Source organism: Lactuca sativa, chromosome 4, assembly GCF_002870075.4.
Source record: "Lactuca sativa cultivar Salinas chromosome 4, Lsat_Salinas_v11, whole genome shotgun sequence".
Taxonomy (NCBI): Eukaryota; Viridiplantae; Streptophyta; class Magnoliopsida; order Asterales; family Asteraceae; genus Lactuca; species Lactuca sativa.
The window spans coordinates 281,649,756-281,673,394 of record NC_056626.2 but is presented as its reverse complement, the minus strand read 5'-3'; the positions used below and the strand labels follow the sequence as shown (position 1 = coordinate 281,673,394).

At 36.3% G+C, this 23,639-nt stretch overlaps 1 pseudogene; it reads left to right on the top strand.

Annotated features, from left to right (window-relative positions):
- Positions 1-21,534: 21,534 nt before the first annotated feature.
- Positions 21,535-23,019, top strand: LOC128133633 (G-patch domain-containing protein 1-like; annotated as a pseudogene).
- Positions 23,020-23,639: the final 620 nt, after the last annotated feature.

Sequence of the window (23,639 nt, the reverse complement as noted above, 5' to 3'; positions counted from 1 at the left end):
CTTAAGCTTGTAAGTATAATCATATTTACTGATCTTTAGTAAACTATGACGAATAGTCTTATCATTCTTATGTGGTGGACTTGACCAGTGCACAAGAATGTGTACTCGATCCCTTAGTCCTTTACTTGACTCACACATCCATGTGAACGAGTAATTAGTCTTAATTTTTCCAAAACATGAAAGTTCTCATTCATCATGCTATATAACTTGCACGATTCCAAGTTCTGGTCCAATTGAAACTTGGGTGATGAGAATCTTTCTTTATTTGGTAAATCTAGACATTACCACAAATGAAAGAATCAATTTCATATTTCCACTCTTGCCATTAATGGAATCATATAAGCAACAATTTTCCCTCAAATGCCATTGTAAGGATATTTTAAAATAAATAAAATCAAAAACTTCCTTTTATTTTAAAACTTTGCGGAAAAACTTATCCTTACAATCCATATGAAAACTTGTTGTTATCTATTCCTTGGCAATATATCATAACTCCTAAGAAGTAGCTCAAGAATCCGATCTTCAAACTATGCGATAGAAATCCATCTACGCCATCAGATTCGGCATATTCTTTCTTTAAGTTTCTTCACTTTTCTTTGATTCTTAAAACATCACCATGTGACCCAGTCACATCATGTATCAAGAATCTCAGAATAGAAACTTAGTAGAGTTAGATAGTGGAATTTACCTGAAGTAGAGTCAAACTTATTGACTTTAACATCCTTAGGTAAATTTGGCAGCTTCGCAACTCATGCCCCTTCCTTTGGCAATATAAACATATGGACCCTTTGATAATGGTACACGAGACTATCACAGACTTAGCTTTTCTCTTTACCATTTGGTCAACCGAGTTGACTATGGCCGATCCCTTTCCACTGGGAAGAGAGAGCTTTACTAGATATCCAATGTCATCATTGTCAATGTCCATAAAGATTTAGGAAGTTGATCTTAGCAAATAGATAAGATCATTAAGGGTCTTGTCATAGTCTGTTTCATAGGTGTCCCAAAGGAACTCACTATGTGACTTAGAAAGTGATTGAACCACCAACTTTCTCAAGACTTTGACACCCAACTCTCCCGGCTTGTCAATATGTGACTACATCTCCAAGATGTGATCACACCTAGACCTTGCCTTTCCAATAGGGCTTGAGTGACCTTAAAATTTTTCAAGAACTTGTGGGTTAGGGAGAATAACTGGAGGAGGAAAAAGAAGTATGATATCCATGGGACATCATCCTCATTAGGAAACCTTGTTTCAAGAGATTTGGGAAGATCATAGGTGTCTAAACCAGACATCTTTTGGGAGATATTCAAGATAGTTGATTTAAAATCCTTAATATGACACCCAATATGAAATATTAAGGCTAGGACCCAAAAAACTATTTTATAACTTAGAAGAGGTATGCCGTAATCCAAGCTATAAAATATTTGAAGGTAGGTGAATGACGATTCACCAATTTCCACCAAGATAAACGGAATGTATTATTAGGTTTTAATTGGTTTTGAAACTCCTAGATCTTTGAGATTCATTGAACTGTTCAAAGGCATGTTTCAATCTCGAGTGTGCCCTTCAGGTTTTGTGACTGGGATGCCGAGGATCACAAGACAAGGTGTGAAGTAACCATGCAAATCACTTGGTACCCTTAATAAATTACCCCTCAATCGATCTGCCGGTTAACCACACACGCTCCATCGATACTATGATAAATATTAAGTCACCCTTTACCTACCTTGTTAAGTCCAAGTTAGTGTGCCGGTTAACCACACACGCTCCACTAACGACTTAGACAAAGTGTAAAGTGTAATTTCATGGATTAGCACCTTATTCACATTTTTCCTAAGTAACTAAGATTGGGTATTATTAAGAGTTTAGTTACTTAGTATTTTCATTAATACTTTTAATGAAGGAGAATTATAGTCTTGTCAAACCCGTTCGGCTAACGACCCTCCACTGGTCAAGCAAGCGGTGGGTGAGAGTGGACACCCATTAAGTTGCCATTTTATAGGCAACAACCTTATACCCACCTTATAGACCAGCTTCGTGAATGAGGCGTACTAGCGGTAAGATTGACTTTACTCTTATACATATATATATTGTTAACTTATAATATTATAAAGTATAAGGGTTGAATTTTAACTTTTAAAATTCTAAGGGCTAACTTGGAATTAAAGTATTCATACTTGAAAACTTTTCAAATTCCAAAAACTTGAGGGCAAGTTTTGAAACTATTCAAAACTAATTAATTCCATAACTTATGTGTTTAAAGTAGTTTTAATCCAAAAACTCTTCAAGTTCCATAACTTGAGGACAAGTTATGGAAGACTTTAAACTAATAAAAGAACTAACTTTTCCTTTATTTTATAACTTATGGATTTAATTATGGTTACATATTTTTTCTTTTAATGAAGTGACTCTTGAACTTTCATAACTTGAGGACAAGTTATGGAGTCATAAAAAATTATTCAATGACACAAGACTCTTCATTTTGTAACCATTGCCAACTTTATGAATTTTATGAGTCTTTAATGTGACTCTTCATGTAACTTGAGGACAAGTTACACAAACACATTTTATACTCAACTCTTAGATTAAAATGGATTGAAAACAACTATTTCAATTAACTTTTCTATTAATCTAAGCAACTCATAAGAACAAGATAATTCAAATCAAACTTTTTCATGTAATTAGTCTAAATCTTAAACTAATACAAAACATGAATCTATTGACAATTATCTTTGAAAATGGATTAGCATGAACATTACCACATCAAAAACAAGTTTATAAGTTCAAAAACAACTTAGGGTAATGTTCCTAGTCCATTTCTAGCCAAAAACCTCGAATATATGCTGTCTGGGGCTCCTACTCGGCGAGTGGCATCAACCTACTCGGCGAGTAGGATGAATTTACTCATGTACTCGGCGAGTTCATCAGTGGACTCGGCGAGTACAGTGCCCAGAAAGCCAGAAAATCGAGTTTTTCAGCATTTTTCAGCAATTTGCATCAAGTACAAGAGAAAGCAAGCCTAGGCTCTGATACCACTGTTGGGTTTTGAGCATTCTAACACTCCTAAGTGTACATGCAACCCTAAATACCTTGGATCTATGTTTTCTCTATTATACATGCAAATAAGAACTTCCAAGGTATTATCCTAATCTAGCATACAAAACAATAACTATAGCAAGATAGAATACATACCTCTTTGATGTAGAAAGTCTTCATGAAGCTTGAGTGCCTAGTGCCCCAAGTGTGACACCTCAAATGGAATCACAATCATCAAAACACTTGGAATGACTTGAGAGAATTCTACACTCATCAAAATCGGCTAGCCCTCTCTAGAATAATACTAGTCTCTCTAGTGGCCAATTTTTTCTCAATAATAAGATGCTTATATAGTTATACAATTAGGGTAAATCCTAATTGTCATGACTTTCCATTTCCTTGGATCCATGGGTTCAAATACACCATGGAGCATCCATGGAGCATCATATGGGTTTTGGCCTAACTAGATAATCCATGGAGCATTAGCCCACTATACAAGTATGGATGATTTACACAATCAACCCATATATTTAATTAGTCTTCTTTTGATCACTTAATTAATCCTAGATTAATTCTTGATCAATACTAATTAAATAATCTTATCATTCTTATTATTAATATACTAGAACTTATAATATATTAATAACCATAAGTGTCTTATTTCTCTCATCCAAGTGCATGATGGTATGCAACCCAAATGGACCATGCCGGGTCGGGTCAAGTCTTACCAATTATAGTTATGGACTTAGACATTAATCCAACAATAACTTCTTCTTTAGCTTCTCGAACGCCTCTTCGTGTTTCTCACTCCATGTATATGTGGCTCCTTTATGAGTCAAAGCTGTTACTGGAGCAGCTATCGAAGAAAAGCCTTGGATAAATCGTCGATAATATCCGGCTAATCCTAGAAAGCTTCGAATCTCCGTGGGACTCTTTGGACGTTCCCACTTCATTACAGCCTCGATCTTTGCGGGGTCAACCATAATTCCCTCCTGGTTAACAACATGACCCAAGAATTGGACTTCCCGTATCCAAAAGTCGCATTTGGAGAACTTTGCAAAAAGCTTCTCCTTCTTCAACACTTCTAATACTTCCCGTACATGCTTGCCATGCTCCTCTTGGCTTTTCGAGTAGATGAGAATGTCGTCGATGAACACTATCACAGACTTATCGAGGAATGGTTTACAAACCCTATTCATCAAATCCATGAATGCTGCGGGAGCATTGGTTAGTCCGAATGACATAACCAAGAACTCGTAGTGTCCATATATTGTTCTGAATGCAGTCTTTTCAATATCCTGCTCCCTCACCTTCAGCTGATGATATCCTGACCTAAGATCGATCTTTGAGAAGTAGCTCGAACCTTGCAGCTGATCGAATAGGTCATCAATCCTCGGCAATGGATACTTGTTCTTCACCGTTGCCTTATTCAGCTCTCGGTAGTCTATGCACATCCTCATGCTTCCGTCCTTCTTCTTTACGAATAACACCGGAGCTCCTCAGGGTGATGAACTAGGTCGAATAAAACCGTTGTCCAACAGCTCCTGAAGTTGCGTCATGAGCTCCTTCATCTCCGTCGGTGCTAATTGGTAAGGTGCCTTTGCTATTGGTGTTGTTCCTGGTAACAAGTCTATACGAAACTCCACTTGTCTATCAGGTGGTAATCCGGGAAGATCTTCGGGAAAGACTTCCGGATAATCACACACAACCGGTATATTCTGCACCTCTTTCTTCTCCTTCTTGGCATCGATTACGAATGCCAAGTACGATGTGCACCCTTTGGACAAACATATCCTGGCTTTCATCAGGGAGATGATTCCAGAATTCACTCTGCATTTGTCCCCGTACACCATAAATGATTCCTTTCCGGGTGGGTTCACCTTTACTATCTTCTTTCGGCATTGAATCTCAGCATCGTTAGCGCTAAGCCAATCCATACCCAAAACAATGTCGAAACCGTTTAACTCTATGGGTAATAGCTCTTCGTGGAATTCGTTTCCGTTTAGGTCAATGACGATGTTCCTAATACGATTACTAACAGGTACGAATTTGCCACTGGCAACTTCTACAATCAGGGCATTATCTAGTTTTTCTACAGGCAATGCTAATTTCCCACCAAATTTATGCGACACAAAGGAGTAGTTGGCTCCGGAATCAAATAGTATATTTGCAGGCAAACCATTTACAAGAAAGGTACCTGAAGCGACGTCTGCTGCCTCCTTTGCAGCCTCGAGCGTCATCTGGAAGGCTCTTGCCTTCGGCTTCGGTGGTATGTTGGGTCTTCCTGTCTCCTTCTTCTTTGGGCAATCCCTTGAAATGTGCCCCTCCTCGTTGCACTCATAACAGACCTTCTTAGTGAACATGCATTCATTGGCATAGTGCCCAGGCTTTCCACATTTGTAACAAGTGACCCCTCCATCACACTTCCCAGAGTGCTTTTTCTTGCACTTGTCACACCACTTCGCTTCTGATCCTCCTCCTCTCGAACCAGACTTCGAGAATCTACCCTTCTTACCGGACCTTGAGGATCCGTCAAATTTTCTTTTCTCGCCAACCTCGACTTTGCTGGCAGCTCTTCCCTTAATCATATCCTCCACAGACTTGGCAGCCCAGATAGCTGCCTCCAAAGTAGGTGCCTGACGCACTGGCACCGCGTACTCCCATGGTAATCCCTTTGCGTACTTATCAATTTTCGTCAGCTCATCCGGAACAAGACGCAAGGCAAATTCCATCTTTTCTGTGAAGTTGTTCGTGTATTCATCGATTGACATGCTCCCCTTCTTTAGGGTTAGAAACTGGTTCGCTAGCTCGAGTAGGTTTTGAGCTGAGCAGTACTTTCGTTTGAATTGTACCAGAAATTCTGCCCATGTCAGTTCCAGGGGTTTGTTGGGGCTTAAAGTCTTCCCCAAAGTATTCCACCAACGTACAGCGCCTCCTCGAAACTGACGCACTGCAAACATGGTCTGTAGCTTCCCTCTGCAACCGCATGTCATGAAAGCTAACTCCATCTCCGAAATCCAATCCATGACTCCGATTGGATCTTCCTTTCCCGTGAAAGTCGATGGCTTGCAAGTCTGAAAATCCTTGTACTTGCATCCATTTCTCTCGAATTCGTCATCTTGGTTATTTTCTTGAACTATTGGTTGGTTGACTTGACCAACAGTTCCACTGTAGTCTCCTTCCTCAGTCTGCCCTTCGTTCAACTCGGGCTGTTCAATTTGAATAGTGCCTTCCTCTCGATTTTGCTGGAGCAAACGTCTAGTTTCCTCCATTTGACGATCCAACATAGCCTGGATCATCGCTTGCACTCCGGCCATCGTGACTGGTTCAGGTGCAACTTCTTCTACAACAGGTATTTGCTGAACCACTGGGGGTTGGTTCCTATCTCCATTTGCGTTTGCGTTTCCGCTACGGGTCCTTGCCATTTTGATCTATACACCGAATAAGGTGAATTTAGATCTTTATTTAGGATAGACGTTTAAATCGTCCTTATCACTCCGAAACGTTTACATGCTAGTTCTAATATCGTAGTCGTACGTTTAGAATCCTAAACACATAAGGTTTCCAGATCTGGTCGGCAACAGACCATAGATCCGAACAAATAACAGCATATCATGCACAAAGCATTTAGCACATAAAAGCATTTTAGGCACAATTCCTAAAATAAGCTAGTGCACACACCTCACAATCATCGCTTAGCATTCTAAGTTTAAGTCTAGAAATCCTAAAAATTCCTAGTTCGCTTAAACTAATGCTCTGATACCAACTGTGACATCCCCAAAATCACGGCCAGAAAAGACCGGTTTGTTTATGCTTTGTTTAAAAATCAGAGTTACATTTTAAATGAAAGTGTTGCGGAATTTGTCCCAAAACAAAGTATGATAAAGATTTATCAAAAGCATTTCCATAGAAATGTATTTCATTAAAAGACTCGGGATGTCATGTTCGTACAGATCAAAAGCATAAACAGTACAATATAAGCCTTACTACATTATTTCATATCTACAGGCCTATATCCGTAATCCCTCGTCCAAAACATCACATCTATGCTCATGCGCCACTACCTGTAATACATAAAACTGAGTGGGTCAGGCTTGGGAGCCTGGTGAGCACATAGGGTTTTCAACCCACAATAAATAAGTTTATTAATTTCATCAATCAACAATAACCCGATTACCCGTTCCCGTTATCCTCACTTTACGTCCCTAAACACCTATCATAAGGGACCTAGCCTAAGGATCATCATCGGGACGGACACTACTGCTAAGGGGATTCCTCAGCAATAAATGTCCTAAAGGCAACCATGTGGGGGATGGAGTACACCGGTGAACACATCGTTCACAAACACCTACAGGTTGCGAGCCTGCTAGTGTTCCACTGGACTGTCTAGAAGAGTCCGTGGTCGTCATCCATACTCCGCTAGATGACAGAAACAACAACATCAACATCGAGGCCTCTCATCATTTTATCACACATCAGCTATTACATCTACCCATGTTTTACCCCAACATTTTCGTAGATATAAAATACATATACAGTTTAAATCATTGAAAACATGTATAACAATGTTCATCCAACATAGATAGCAAGTATTCAGATATTATGCACACATAGCACGTAATTTATATAAAATACTTCATATCTATGTGTAAGCTGAAAGTAACTATGCACTCACCTGATTAGGTGGTGACTCATCACTCGGACAGCGCTTCGATACTCTCAAAACGATATTCCTTCGATAAAACCTAGTATTGATACCACTAGGGTTTAGTTTAACGATAACCGCGACAAATTAATTAGTCCGAGTATTGTTAAGCGTTAATAATACTCGATATAACTCATAATAATAGCCCAAATAATTATTTTAAGGACCTAATAACATTCCTATAATTATTTGAAAGCTATATTAAAAATTGCGTAAGCGTAGCACACTTACAGCGAATTTTATCGAGAACCGGGACTTAATTGGAGCAGCGTTTCGAAACCGAAAAACTCCTTTTTCTCGGGACTCCGGGAGCCTCGGGGCTTCCCTAGGGTGCTAGGGGGTTCTTCCTAGGGTTTAGGGGGTTAAAATGGGCTAGAGAGAGAAAGTAATTTAGAGAGAGAGTGAGTTTTGGTGTGAAAATGAGGGCTGTCTTCGGACCCCTTTTATAGGTGCGCAGCTCGGACATTACGCTGGGCGTACCGAGGGTACGCTGGGCGTACTCCTCGGATAAGAACTCCAGCTCGGACCCAGCTGTCTTCCACTCGTCGGATGGATCAGACCGAGGTTACGCGGGGCGTTCCAGATCTCGTACGCAGGGCGTAGGGCGAGGCTTCGTGGCATGATCCGAAGCGAGATCTGAGACCTTCATCGGACGGCCCACAACGCGCCACGTCACCAGTCTTGCACCAGACTTCGCATTTTCATACTTCGACTTTAAAAATTCGTAACTTTCTCATACGAACTCCGTTTTTGACGTTCTTTATATCCATGCAAAGGCGGGAACGTACTCTACAACTTTCGTTTAGACTTCGTCGGCTAATTTTGGCTCGATTTTAAATTTTATATTATTAACGGGCTGGGACACGATTGGTCCATTAAATCCTCATAACTTCTTCATCCGACATCCGTTTTCACCCATCTTTTTCTCGTTACGCTACCCTTAACGAGATCTTCGATTCTTGTTCAGGTCGTGTCGGCTAAAAACCGCTCGATCTAATATTCGAATTTCGGGCTGTACACTGCTATTCCGAAACTTCGAAAAATCATAACTTCTTCATACCAAGTCAGATTTGGGCGTTCTTTTTATCGATGTTCTTATTTTAACATATTCTACGACTTTCGTTTAGATCGCTAAGGCTAAATCTCGCTCTATCGTAAATTCACTATTTACGCTTCCCGGTGCCGTGCCGGTTTTACCGTAAAACTTCGACGGGTCATAACTTCTTCGTTATAACTCGGATTTCGGCGTTCCTTATATGCACGGAAACCTTGAGACATATTCTACAACTTTATGTAGAGATATCGGGATTATCTTATACTTTAATTTTGACGCTTATTTTTATTATTTATTAATTATACATTTATAATTTAAATTATAAGCAAATAAATACACATAATTCACATAATACTCAAATATTTCATCTTTATTACTTCAAAAAGAGTTACAAGAGTTGACCTAGACTATTACATTGACAAAAATGCTTAGCCCTGAAACCCGGGCGTTACAAATTGGGATCGAATGGACCATTAGATAAATAGCTTCACTTTAAGACCACATCCAAACAAGGAAAAGGACCTAAAGCGAAATCATAAATACTAAGCCCATGCAACGTCACTCATGTGTAACCTTAAAGTATGCACTTTGCAATTACAAATATGCCAGTGAAGGTTTTTAGTTTTTATAAGTTTAATTTTTATTCAATTGATGATCCTAGTCCTATAGAAATGTCAAGGTTTACTCGTTTGTTATAGTTTTTTTTGTGTCATAAATACTCCTATAGCATTTAAATTTGAAATTTTGATTCTAGTGTTACTTTGGTAAGTTTTTGACTTGTTGCTCACTATGGCTATTCCGCGACTTATGTTGGTCATATCTCAGATATGTTGGATAAGGTGTCTAAGTCCATAACTATTTCAGGTATGTACTTGACCTGACCTAGCATGGTCCATTTGGGTTGAATGGCACCATGCAATTGGATAGACTAAATGAGAGAAATAACACTTGTGGTTTATTAGTATATTATAAGTTCTAATATATTAATAGTATTATTTAATTAGTTTGATCAAGATTTAATTTAGAATTAATTAAGTGATCAAAAGATAACTAATTAAATATATGGGTTGATTATGTAAGTTATCCATAACTTGTATAGTGGGCTAAGAGGCTCCATGGATTATCAAGCTGGGTTAAACCCATAGGATGCTCCATGGGAGTTACAAACCCATGGGTCATGGAAATGAAGAGCCATGACACATTAGGGTTTACATGGTGTAACCCTAGATGTGTCAACACTATATAAAGAACATGTTCTCCACCAAAATCGGCTACACAAACAGAAGTGAGGGCTAGGCCGATTTTAGAGTGTGTGCATTCTCTCTAAAGTCATTCCAAAAGCATTTGGTGTTGTGTGAAGCATTTGAGGCATCACACTTGGGGTGCTAGGCTCACAAGGTTTCAAGGAATCAAAATCAACTACAAGGTATGTATTTCTAGTTATCCTGTTAGGATTCAAGTTCCCATGTATGCTAGATAGGATTATGAACCTTGGAAACCAAAATTTGCATGTATTTAGACAAATATAGATCCAAGGTTTATTAGGGTTGCATGTACACTTAGGAAGTGTTAGCATGCTCAAAACCTATCAGTGGTATTAGAGCCTAGGCTTGTTTGTTGAATACTTGATGCAAACTTGTTTTTCAAAAGCCAAAAACTGTCCAGACAAGAAAACTCGACGAGTTCTAGCCAAAAACTCGCCGAGTTTGTGTGTTATAACATGAACTCGACGAGTTCCTTGATGAACTCGACGAGTTTGTCATCCAGTAAGCAGTTTTTGGTGCTTGGCTGCTGGAAATGGACTAGAAACATTACCCTAAACTGTTTTGGTGTTATAAAACTTGTTTTAGATGGTGTAATGGTTGTTCTAATCCATTTACAATGGCTAATATCAATTTTTCAAGATTATATGTGTTCATATGTTCTTGAAATGTTGATATGAATATTCATGTTATTATGAGTTCTTGATAGATCATAGGAATTACTTTTTTATTTGATTAATTCATGATCCTTATGTGTTTTAATGGATTCCATAACTTGTCCTCAAGTTATGGAACATGTAAAGTCACTTAATAAACTTTATTTCCAACCCTTAGAATTTTAAAAGTTAAAATTCAACCCTTATACTTTATATTATAAGTTAATAATATATATGTATAAGATCAAGTCGTCTTACCGCTAGTACGTCTCATTCACGAAACCGGTCTAAAGGGGGGTATAAGGTTGTTGCCTATAAAATGGTAACTTAATGGGTGTCCACTCTCACCCACCGCTTCCTTGCTCGGTGGAGGGTCGTTAGACGAACGGGTAGGACAAGGACTTATAAATTCTCATTAAAAGTATGATGAATATTATAAAGTAACTAAATTCTTTTATTAAATTCTCAATCTTAGTTAATTTAGGAAAAATGTGAATAAGGTGCTAATCCATGAAATTACACTTTACACTTTATTTAAGTCGTTGGTGGAGCGTGTGTGGTTAACCGGCACACTAACTTGGACTTAAAAAGGAAGGTAAAGGGTGACTTAAAGTTTATCATAGTATCGGTGGAGCGTGTGTGGTTTACCGGCACATCTATTGAGTGATAAACTATAAGGGTACCAAGTGATTTCCATGGTTACTTCAAACCTCATTTTGTGATCCTCGGTATCCCAGTCACAAAATTCTTGGATTAGTGTCTAAGTCCATAACTATAATTGGTAAGACATGACCCGACTCGGCATGGTCCAATGGCATTGGGACATTTGGATAGACCGTTTGTGAGAAGATGACATTTTTGACATATTAATATATTATAAGTTCTAATATATTAATATAAAATTATGTTATTTAATTAGTATTGATCAAGAATAAATTTGGACTTAATTTATTGATCAAAAGAGACTAATTAGATATATGGGGATTGATTGTGTAAATCATTCATTCTTATATATGTGGGCTTATGATCCACGATTCCTTATGTTGGGTTTAACCCATGTGGTGGTCCATGGATACTCCATGGAGGTTAAAACCCATGGAGCATAAGGAATGGGTAAAGTCATGGGTTACATGGTGTACCCTAATGTGCACATTATATAAGGACCCCTTTAGCTCAAGAAATTGACACAAGTAATACACATATGAGGGCTAGTCAACTTGAGCTTAGAGTGTCTTCTTCTCATGGTTATTCCAAGTGTTCATGATGTTGTGTGAACCATTTGAGGTGTCACACTTGGGGCACTAGGCTCTCAAGCTTCATGGAGTCAAGCAACAACAACAAGGTATGTATTTTATTTAATTTATTACCCACGTATATGATATTTGTATGCTAGTATAGGGTAATATCTTGGAAACTTCATATTTGCATGTATAATAGAGAAAACATAGATCCAAGGTATTTAGGGTTGTATGTGCACCATAAGATGTTGTAGTATGCTCAAAACCCAACAAAAACTTGGAGGGCACACTCGAGATTGAAACATGCCTTTGAAAAGTTCATTGAATCTCAAAAGAATCTAGGAATTTCTAAGAACCAATTAAAAAAATTGATTCAAAATTTATTATGGAGTTACAAAACTTGGTCTGAATGTTTTAAACAACTCCATAACTTGTTCTTAAGTTATGGAACATGAAAAGATTCATCATAAAACAGAACATTAAACTCCATAAGTTATGGAATCCAAAAGTTATTTTTTTTTATTTTTTTTTGTGTTTCCTTGATTTATGAGTTAGTTTTGATTAATGAAAAAAATTTGTGTTTTAGTTGTTTTCAATCCTAATTAATTTAGAGGTATTTCATAAAATGTGTTTTTGTAACTTGTCCTCAAGTTACATAAAAGGTCACATTTATCAATCTTAAAACTCATAAAAGTGTCATAGGTTACATAAAAAAATGAAGAGTCTTTTTCATTAAATAGAATTATGACTCCATAACTTGTCCTCAAGTTATGGATGTTTAAGAGTCACTTCTTTAAAAGTGTTATTAAAGAATAAGAGGTTACATAAAAAATGAAGAGTCTTCATTTTAATGAACCATTAAACTCATAAGTTATGAAATGAAATTCTTTTAATAGTTTCAAAAACTTGCCTCAAGTTTTGGAATTTGTAAAGTTTTCTCATGAATACTTTAATTCCAAGTTAAGCCCTTAGAATTTTAAAAGTTAAAATTCAAACCTTATACTTTATAATATTATAAGTTAATAATATTTATATATATGTATAAGAGCAATTCGTCTTACCATTAGTAGGCGTCATTCACGAAGTCGGTCTATAAGGGGGTATAGGGTTACTGCCTATAAAATGTCAGTTTAATGGGTGCCAACTCTCACCCACCGCTTCCTTGACCGGTGGAGGGTCGTTAGCCGAACGGGTAGGACAAGGACTATAATTCTCCTTCATTAAAAGTATTAATGAGAAATACTAAGTAACTAAACATTTATAAATTCCCAATCTTAGTTACTTAGGAAAATGTGAATTTGGTGCTAACCCATGAAATTACACTTTGCACTTTCGTAAGTCAGTTAGTGGAGCGTGTGTGGTTAACCGGCACACTAGCTTGATTTAACAAGGTAGGCAAAGGGTAACTTAATGTTTATCATAGCATCGGTGGAGTGTGTGTGGTTAACCGTCACATCGATTGAGGGGTAAATATTAAGGGTACCAAGTATATTTGCATGGTTATTCACACCTTCTTTTGTGATCCTCGGCATCTCAGTCACAAAACCTGAAGGGCATACTCGAGATTCAAACATGCCATTGAAAGTTCAATGTATCTCAAAAGATGTAGGAGTTTCAAATCCAATTAAAACTTAATTATATTTCGTTTTTCATGGTGGAAATTGGTAAATCGTCATTTACCTACCTTCAACTATTTTATAACTTGGATTACGGCATCCCTCTTCCAGTTATAAATAGGTTGTTGGGTCCAAGCATTAATATTTCATATTGGGTGTTATATTAAGGAATTTAAGTCAACTAAACTTGAATATCTCCAAAAAGATGTATTGTTCAGACATCCATGATCTTCCCAAATCTCTTGGAACTTCACTTCCTCCATGTCCTCCAATTATTCTCCCAAACCCACAAGTTCAAGGTCACTCATGCTCTATTGGCAAGGCAAGGTCTAGGTGTGATCACATCTTGGAGATGAAATCACATATTGACAAGCTGGGAGAGTTGGGTGTCAAAGTCTTGAGAAAAATTTGGTGGTTCAATCACTTTCTAAGTCACATAGTGAGTTCCTTTGGGACTCCTATGAAACAGATTATGACAAGACCCTTAATGATCTTATCTATTTGCTTGGTACTACTGAATCAGCAATGATTTCGAAGGCTAGTAAAGCAAATTTGATTAGCAGATCGACTTCCCAAAACTTTATGGACATCGACAATGATGACACTGGAAATCCAGAAAAAGCATTCTCCTCCCAATGGAAAAGGATCGGCCATAGTCAAATCGGTTGACCAAATGGTAAAGAGAAATGCTAAGTATGTGATAGTCCCATGTACCATTACCAAAGGGTCCATTTGTTAAAATTACCAAAGGAAAGGGGCACTGTTTGCGAAGCTGCCAAATTTACCTAAGGATGTTAAAGTCAATAAGTTTGACTCTACTTCAGGTAAAGTCCATTGTCTAACTCTGTTAAGCTCCTATTTGGAGATTCTTATTACATAATGTGACTGAGTCACATGTTGATGTTATAAGAATAAAAGAAAAGAGAGATAGCTTAAAGGAAGTATATGTCGCTTCTGTTCGCGAAGATGGACTTCGATCGCATCAGAATTTTGAAGTTGTTACTTAGGAGTTATGACACATTGCGTAGGAATATATAACAACAAGGTTTTCATATGGATTGTAAGGATAAGTTTTTCCGCAAAGTTTTTAAAATAAAAGGAAAATTTTTATTTTATTTGTTTTAAGTATTCTTACAATGGCATTTGGGAAAAAAAATTGTTGTTTATATGATTCCATTGCTAGTAATATAGGAAAATGGTTTTGATTCTTTCATTGTTGTTTATCATCACCCAAGTTTCAATTGGACCGAAACTTGGAATCATGTAAGTTGTATAGTATGATGAATGAGAACTTTCAAGCATTGGAAAATTAATACTAATTACTTGTTCACATGGATGTGTGATTCAAGTAAAGGACTAAGGGATCGAGTACACATTCTTGTGTACTGATCAAGCCCACCACAAAATGTAACCTGACTGACACATCTTAAAGAAGGTTGATTAAGACTAGTGAAATGTAAGAGTAAAATGTTTTCTACTCTTGTACCTTTGAATTTGGTAATTTGTGTTGTTTTGGATAAAACAGAGAACAACTTAGGCCAATTGTGTTAAGTGTCTGTCTATATTAGAATCCACACTATCTCTTGAATATTTGGCAAGAAAGTCTTATAGGTCAAGGAGACAGTAGGAGTCTAAAAGATCCTGAAAGGGTTTCAAGAAGTAATCAAGAATAAAACATGTATTTCATCACTAGGACACAACTAGAGGTTTATAACCTATCGTGTTGACATTTATGTGCCCATTCCAGTTATGTTGGCTATATATATATATATATATATATATATATATATATATATTTGAGTTCTACATGTTCTCAATTGTTTGCATAACTACTTGGAAGCAATGGCAGGCCCTTGTGCTGCCAGGTGGCAAGAAGTTAAGATTGCACAAGTTCAATCCATATGAGTTAGGATTTGTCACTAACCTAGTCTGCTGAATATGGTTTGACAAATTCACATGGATAAGAACACATACACCATAAAATCTAAGAGTCATAAGGTTTCTCTCCGATTCATGGAAATGATGGTGAGGAAATTCTTTCACTAAGTAGATTTTAAGTAGATAGCAATTGTGATATTTGTAGTTCTCAAAGTCGTTAGTGGAGCGTGCGTGGTTAACCGACACACTAACATGGAGTTATGAGAAATGACAAAGGTCTAAACAATTGAGACTATGATTATGAAATCCCTTTTCATAGTTCTAAAATTGTTTAGATACACATGTGAGCTATCTAAGATAAGGTGTATGATTTTGATAAAGTCTTATCAAAGCAATCTTGTATCAGAAATCTGAACTTTGGTAAGAAAGTCATTAAAGTATTGATTTCTAGAAGTCCAGCTGATTTCTGAGTACATATCAATGCTAGTGGGAGCATAAATGTTATGCTAATAATTTTCATGTTAGTGGGAGCATGATAATTATGACAAGTATTGAAAGTTAGCAATGTTATTTATAGAAAACAAAAGTTTCAATTGGAAAAAAAGTTGTTTTGCTATAATTAAGGGAGAGGAAATTGTACTTTATTTCAATTCTAAAAGCTTAGACTGAGGTGTTAATCGTCTTTAGTCAAGGTTATATATATGAATTTTATGTTGGAGTGGCTCAACATAAGGAAATTCTATATATGGGTCCATTATTTGCGTTTTATAATTCGATTATGATTACAACATTCCTTTTCGTAATCTGAATTATGAGAACTTGGCAAATAGACATAGAAATATTGTAGCAAAAAGACTAGTCTAGTATCATGTCTTTATGTGAGACATCATGAATCGTGTCCCATGTGCTTGGGATATACGATCGATTGCATGTGCTATAATATTCATCCTTTCTAAATTTTCCAAATGTATTAAGGGGGGGGGGGGGGGGAATCTAGAATTGGCTATGACTAAAATAATTAAGCAATTGTCGATAACAATCTAAGGATTACAAAAGATTGGTTGCTTGGGGACAGTTGGAAGTATAGTGTTAAATTTTGGAAGGACCATATTGACATATTCTGAAAATAGGCAACTCTTGTTCAGAAGTGATAGTCAAAATGGGAATATGGAAATGTTTTCATAGGTGGAAGTTATTCAATTTGTGTAAGGTTAGAAAAACTTAATGTAAGAAGAATGTTTCCATGGAGTTGATCTCCATTAGAATACTTTGTAATGTCTGTTGACAAGTCTTTGTGACTTTGTGCATAATCATTACAACAGGATCAATGCATATAAGTTTAAAATCTAACAAATTTCGGTAAATGATAGGAATTTGGAATTCTTACATTTTCGATAAGGATTTGGGATGTGAAAATAGAATCATTGGAATTATGTTCAATCGGTCTATTTCACAAAGTATAGATCATAGATAAACTTAGTATGCATACTTGGTGTATGGCATGACTAGTGTTTAGAAAAAACATAGTGTACATGCTTGGAGCACGGGACACTTAGTGTTTTTAATTCAAGTATAAAGTTGATAAAACTGAAACAATTAATAATGAGTAATTAGTATGGTGATAAATAAAAGGTGTTGTATTTATATTCATAGGTTTTGAGACCATACTAGATTCAATTATTCTTGTGTTTCATTTTGCATGTTTTGACTTCCAGAATAAACTAGGTCATTCTTCGTGAATGACTAAGTTATTCATACCATCCACAGTCGGTCATATGTTGGAAGTAGATATGAATCAAGACTGTCATGAGTTGGATTGTAGAGTTCTAAGATGTTGGACAAAGGAGCTACAACACTCATGAGTGCTCATAAGTTCTGAATATTGGATTCAATCCGCGATCATTTGAATCACTTCATGGATTTTGTCACGAGTGATCATGAGACGATAATATCTTATATTCTTCAAACCTAGAGATTTGAGTTGTTACTATGAGTTGGTTGTACATTGATTGCACAAAACCGCATTGGTAACTCGATGTTATAAAACGTGTCTTTGTGTATGATTCAACAAGTAGTAGAGCAAGCCATGTGACTCGAATTTTATCCATTCCTTTTACCTTCGGGATAAAAGCGATATCTGTGGGCCCTTCGATGATTTAGTGATGACACATGTGAGTGCTTGGCCAAGCCATGACTGATTTGATTTGTTCAATGAGTCAGTCATCGTAAATTGGAAATCGGGAAAAAACAAATGGACAGAGAGAATGATTGATAATCCATGTCTCAGTCCATATGATATCTAAAATGGAGGAATATATGATCCCTTATCTAATTGACAATTCATTGAAAAGGTCAGAGTTCATCGACAAGGTCAGAGTTCGACAATAACTTTTGAGAGCTACGATTTCCAGTTAGGTTTGAAGTCATACGTAATAATAGTCTTAGACTTATCCAAGTGGGAGACTGTTGGATTAGTGTCTAAATCTGTAACTATAATTGGTAAGACATGACCCGACTCGGCATGGTCCATTTGGGTTGCATGGAATTTGGACATTTGGATAGACCGTTTGTGAGAAGAGGACATTTGTGACATATTAATATATTATAAGTTCTAATATATTAATATAAAATTATGTTATTTAGTTAGTATTGATCAAGAATAAATTTGGACTTAATTTATTGATCAAAAGAGACTAATTAGATATATGGGGATTGATTGTGTAAATCATTCATTCTTATATATGTGGGCTTATGATCCACGATTCCTTATGTTGGGTTTAACCCATGTGGTGGTCCATGGATACTCCATGGAGATTAAAACCCATGGGGCATAAGGAATGGGTAAAGTCATGGGTTACATGGTGTACCCTAATGTGCACATTATATAAGGACCCCTTTAGCTCAAGAAATTGACACAAGTAATACACATATGAGGGCTAGTCAATTTGAGCTTAGATTGTCTTCTTCTCATGGTTATTCCCACTACTAGAAAAAAGGCCTTTTACGACGCGCAAAACACGACGCTCTTTGATTTATGTTACGCATTAGAGAGCGACATTAAAAAAGTGTCATCTCTTAAAAAATTTGAAGAATTTAGGTCGCGCATTACTGAGTGTCCTTAAATTAGTGTCTCATGTAAAAATATTAAAAACACGGAGGGCACCCATAATAAAACGGGCGTCCTCTACAAATGTCGCTTTATAATTTTAATAAACGCGCGTTTCTGGACTCCTTGATAGGTAAGGGGGGAAACTAAATCCCCTAAAATTTTGAACACCCGCTTCCTCTTCCTCTCTACTCTCTACACCCGCCAAAATCGACTTCATTCTCTCCCTTCTTTCTCTCTGCAAACCCCTTCCTCTCCGATCGACTTTCACTTCCTTCTATGTGCAAACCCTAATCAAGGTTTTGTGTGGGTGCTTTATTGTGTATGATATTCAGGTCCTTCACAAAAAAAAACAGTTGTCGGTGTGATTGCTCTCTCTCTCTCTCTCTCTCTCAAGAATCAAATTGCTTGAGAAAGGTTTGAGATGTTGGCTTGAGGGAAAGAAGAGGCGGCGACGGTGGCTCCAATGAAGGAAGACGCTAGACGGTGGTTGTGGGGAATGAAGATGCAACGATGGTTGGGTTCCACCCCTTAGATTCGCTTCTAATCCTTCTAAGGCTCTATCATCAACGATTATTTTCTCTCCCTTTTGTCTATATGTTTCTATGGCCTCGCGTTTCTCATCTCCTTCCTCTTTGCCCCTATATAACTTTTCTACTACTTTTCAGTTTACAGTTCTAGGTTTCCCCCAAAAAAACTACAAGATCTTGAACACGATGACCTCTTTTTCTTTCCAGTGTAGGTTTTACCTAAATCAGATGCTTATATATATGAAAAGGTTTCTCTCATAGTTACCCCTTAGATTCGCTCAGAAGGCCACGAATTGCGTACCAAATCGTTTCGTACCCAATCGGGTACGAAAGCGTTCCGAACGTGACCTGGATCGCAAACCGGTACGGTGTCGAGATAGTTCCCAATCGAAATCTGGAACAAGTTTGATTCAGTAATCCAATAGTTCCAAAACACGATTTTGGGTTCAATTTCTGAAATTAGTATGTCAATTTCTGATATTGGTATCCCGATTTTTTGGAATGGCGCGAAACTGCCGACTGTTTCCACATCGACTCTTAATTCTTCTAATTCACTGAACCATCTTACACACTAATGTTCAATTTCTTATTCTAGGTACTATAATTGCGTATATATTACTCAATTTGAAATCATCTTCTAGAATGATTGTTTGTGTATTCTATACCACTGTTCCAATTCCCAATTTCTACAAAGTCTATACGTACCAGACTAGCACTAACATGTATGTATACCTACAAATACATATTGAATTCCATTATCCAAATCTGCTCTACACTTCTACTCTTCTCCTTCTTCATTCTTCTTATTCTTCTTTTGTTTTTGTTCTATTTTTATTTCACCGAATTTACTCAAAGTTCATGTTTTAGTTTTGGAATTTGGTACACTGTACCATACTAAATTGTATACCGTACCGGATCGTTCCGAAATGAACCTACCCCCCTCCTGTAAATAATGGCATGCTGCTGCTTCTGCCAAAGGAAGAGTTGGAAGATGAAGCTTCACCTATAACAGCTTCCATAAAATGTAGGGGCTCAAGGTAAGTGATGCAATCTTTCTTAATACTTATGGTACACTAAGGGTCTATTTTGGTTGGATTGAATATGATGACAAATGTATTGGAATTGTTGATTACATTGCATAATTCCATTATCTTGCTTATTCCATTACCATGTACCTATATATTGCATTTCTTCATCGTTTAATTCCATCCAACCAACACCCATTTCACTCATGAAGTTGAAGGGGGTATGATGGTCATTTTCTCACTTTAAGGTACCATTTATTTTATGATCTTGTAGGGAGAGTTCTACAACTATTCAGGATGTGGAAACACCTTCAACTGCAACCATCCTATTGTACGCCAATTCATAGTAGATTCCTTGAGGTATATAAGTTGCTACTTACCTATCCCCTGTTTTCAGTTATTATTTCAAGAGTAAATTACAATTTTGCTCCCTGAGTTTAGCACTTACTTAGTTTTGGTCCCAAAAGGAATTTGTTTGGAAGACATTGCCCTTATTTTATTGTTTCATAATAATTTTGATATCTGGAGCATTTAATCTAACACCCAGTTGTTGATATTTTTTCAACTGACCATCTTGCCCTTTGACCAAAACTGCAAACAGATCCCTTTAGGGACCAAAACCGAAAAAGAGTGCTAAACTCAGGGACCAAAATTGTAATTTACAATCATACATGTGTTCCTGATTCTTGGTAAATTAAGTTTTTCTTTATGAAACCTTCCTACAGATATTGGGTAACAAAGATGCATGTCGATGGATTTCGGTTTGATCCCGCCTCTATCATGACAAGAGGCAGCAGGTTATCAGTTATCTATTCTACCAAATATCTTATATTCTGATTCTTATCTTAACAATATTTGAAAAAAAACAACATTCATTTGTATTTTCTTTGTCTTTTTTTCTTTCAGCCTTTTTGATGCAATAAATGTATATGGAAATCAAGTAGAAGATGATTTACTAACAATTGGCTCACCTCTCACCAACCCATCTTTCAGCCTTTCTTTATCTTTTTTCTTTCAGCCTTTTTTCTTTCATTAAACTATAGTGGTTTTATGAGATGTAGGCTTAGTTATTTATTTATATAATAATTTGTGACAATGATTATTGGCAGGTGGGCATCTATTTGCCTGGTTCAGGGGTTGTCACAAAATACTTGCTCTAGAGGTAAAATTATGATTTTGTCCTTGATTATCTTTTAATCTCTTTGCCTTCCATTTTTATAACTTTCCTCATGTATACAGTTGCCTGCAAAAGTACTTGGACTAGCAGGGACTCAGCATAGTAGGCCATGGCTGCACTATATGTAATAAATTACAAAAATGGTCCCTGTAATTTTTGCTTTTTCCTTGTTTAGTCCAAACATGAAACCTTTTTTTTTCAGTTTTAGTCCTTATTTCAACATTCTAGGGACCAAAATTGAAAAAAAATGTTCCAAGTTCCAATTTTGGAGCGAAACAAAGTAAAAATCAGAAATCATAGGGATCATATTTATAATAAAGCACAGCTGGTGGAAGCATCTGATAATCCTGAAACACAAGGTAATTCTGTGCTTCATGTTATGCTTTATTTTTATGGTTTAGTGGTGTATTAAAACTAAAAAGAAAACCATATTTTTAATATCTCAATATTTGTTAGCAGCTGAATATGAAAAAGAAATATCTCCAGACTGGTGGGGTAACAAATTTGGATTTGTGTCTGGAGGATTACTTGGAGCACAATCCAAGAGAAAGAAGTCTAACAGCACATCGGAAATCAATCAAAATAGTAACAAAAGGACTGCATTTTATGAAGAGGATCAAGAGAATCTTTACAAACTTGTACAAGTATGTACCTTTTTTTTTTAATAATAAAAACTAAAAAGACCTCAACTTTTGAATAAAGAATCAACATCTACAAAATTGACATATTTTGTTGTTTTTGCAGGATAAAGCAACTTCTGGAAAACAGGGACTTGGTATAAAGGATCGCCCAAGGAAAATAGCAGGGGTTCGCTTTCAAGGGACAAAAACGTCTTTTAGCGACAGTGAGAGGGAGGATTCTGAGTCGGAAGATGATCATTCTTTAAAAAAACAAAAAATTGATGATGTGTCGGAATCAAAAGTGAAGCTAAAGAAACTCTGTAGAAAGCTTCTTAGCCAGGTACCTGAGAAATCATTGAAGCTTAAAAAACTCAAAGCTCTAATCGATGAAAACTCTTCAATTTTTCCAATTTCTCTTCAAAGAAGGATTCTCTTGAATTTTTGAGACAGAAGGTATGATTTTTTTTTCTGGTCACACTATATAGAATATGGTTGCATTTGATTCTGATATTAATAATTTCTGTTATTTTTTTTTTACTGTAGCTTGAACGCAGTGAAAAGTTTATTGTGGAAGGGAAGAGAGTTAGTCTCTCATCAAAATGAGAACAAATCTTTTTGGAGAATTTCAAAGTGTAGAGTTTTCTAAGGCTTGTAATCCTATCGAGTTACACAATTGGATTTGTTAGCAGGTAATTAATATTATTATTCTTAAGAGAATATAGATTTGAAAATTTTGAACACATCCATTTAGGGAATTTTAATGTGTCTTATTTTATTATTAACAGTTGTACCCTTTGTCATACTTGACTTAAATTATGGAAATAGAAACTTTCGGGAAATAGAAACTTTGAAGGGCGTGTTCACCCACTAACAAGAGCCAACTACCTGGCTTCACCTCCCTTGGTTGTAGCTTACGCACTTGTCGGCACGGTATGTGTAAAATTACTCTTCTACCCTCAAAGAAACACACAACACAAATTCATATCATGTTTTGCATGTTGTGTGTTTTATTAACAACTTTTATTTATTCATGATCTTCAGCTATCTTCTGTTGGTGGACAGCTTGTAATTTCAAGTGATGGAGTCGCGGATTGGCTCCGGAATCAGCAGCAGCACAAACAGGTAAGTTTTGTTAAATGATTTTTATAAAGTTTAAAGTCAATCCTTTCATCTGCACAAAATTCTTCATGTTAAATTACGTAATAGTCCTTGGAGTAGTTGACATGAACAATTTTTTTTTGTTAGAATGATTCCATATATATGTGCAAGCAAAGCACATGCCTTGTGAAAAAGGGAAATCTATTCTAGTCATTCTCTTTAACAAGGCAACCTTAAAGTTGATTTTTTAAACCTGATGTTTAAAACTACATTGAGTGTGAGATAGAAGTTTATGCAGAGAAGGAAAAAGATAGAAGTTTTTGAGGATGTTGCTGATGAAAAAGATAGAAGTTCTTTAGGATGCTGCTAATGAAGTTTATGCAGAGAAGGAAAAAGATAGAAGTTGTTGGCACATAGTAAGCTAAATAATGCAATTGTATATAAATGAGTTCATTTTTTTATAACATTTACTCACTATTGGAATAATTATTTGTATTTGACATATTAGTGAAATGAATTATCTTTGTTATTTATGGTATTTTATTTATTATTATGAGATTTCTAATGTATTATTTAATATGAAAAATTAGTAAATCTATAAATAATATTTTTTTTAAACATTTAAAATTATGAT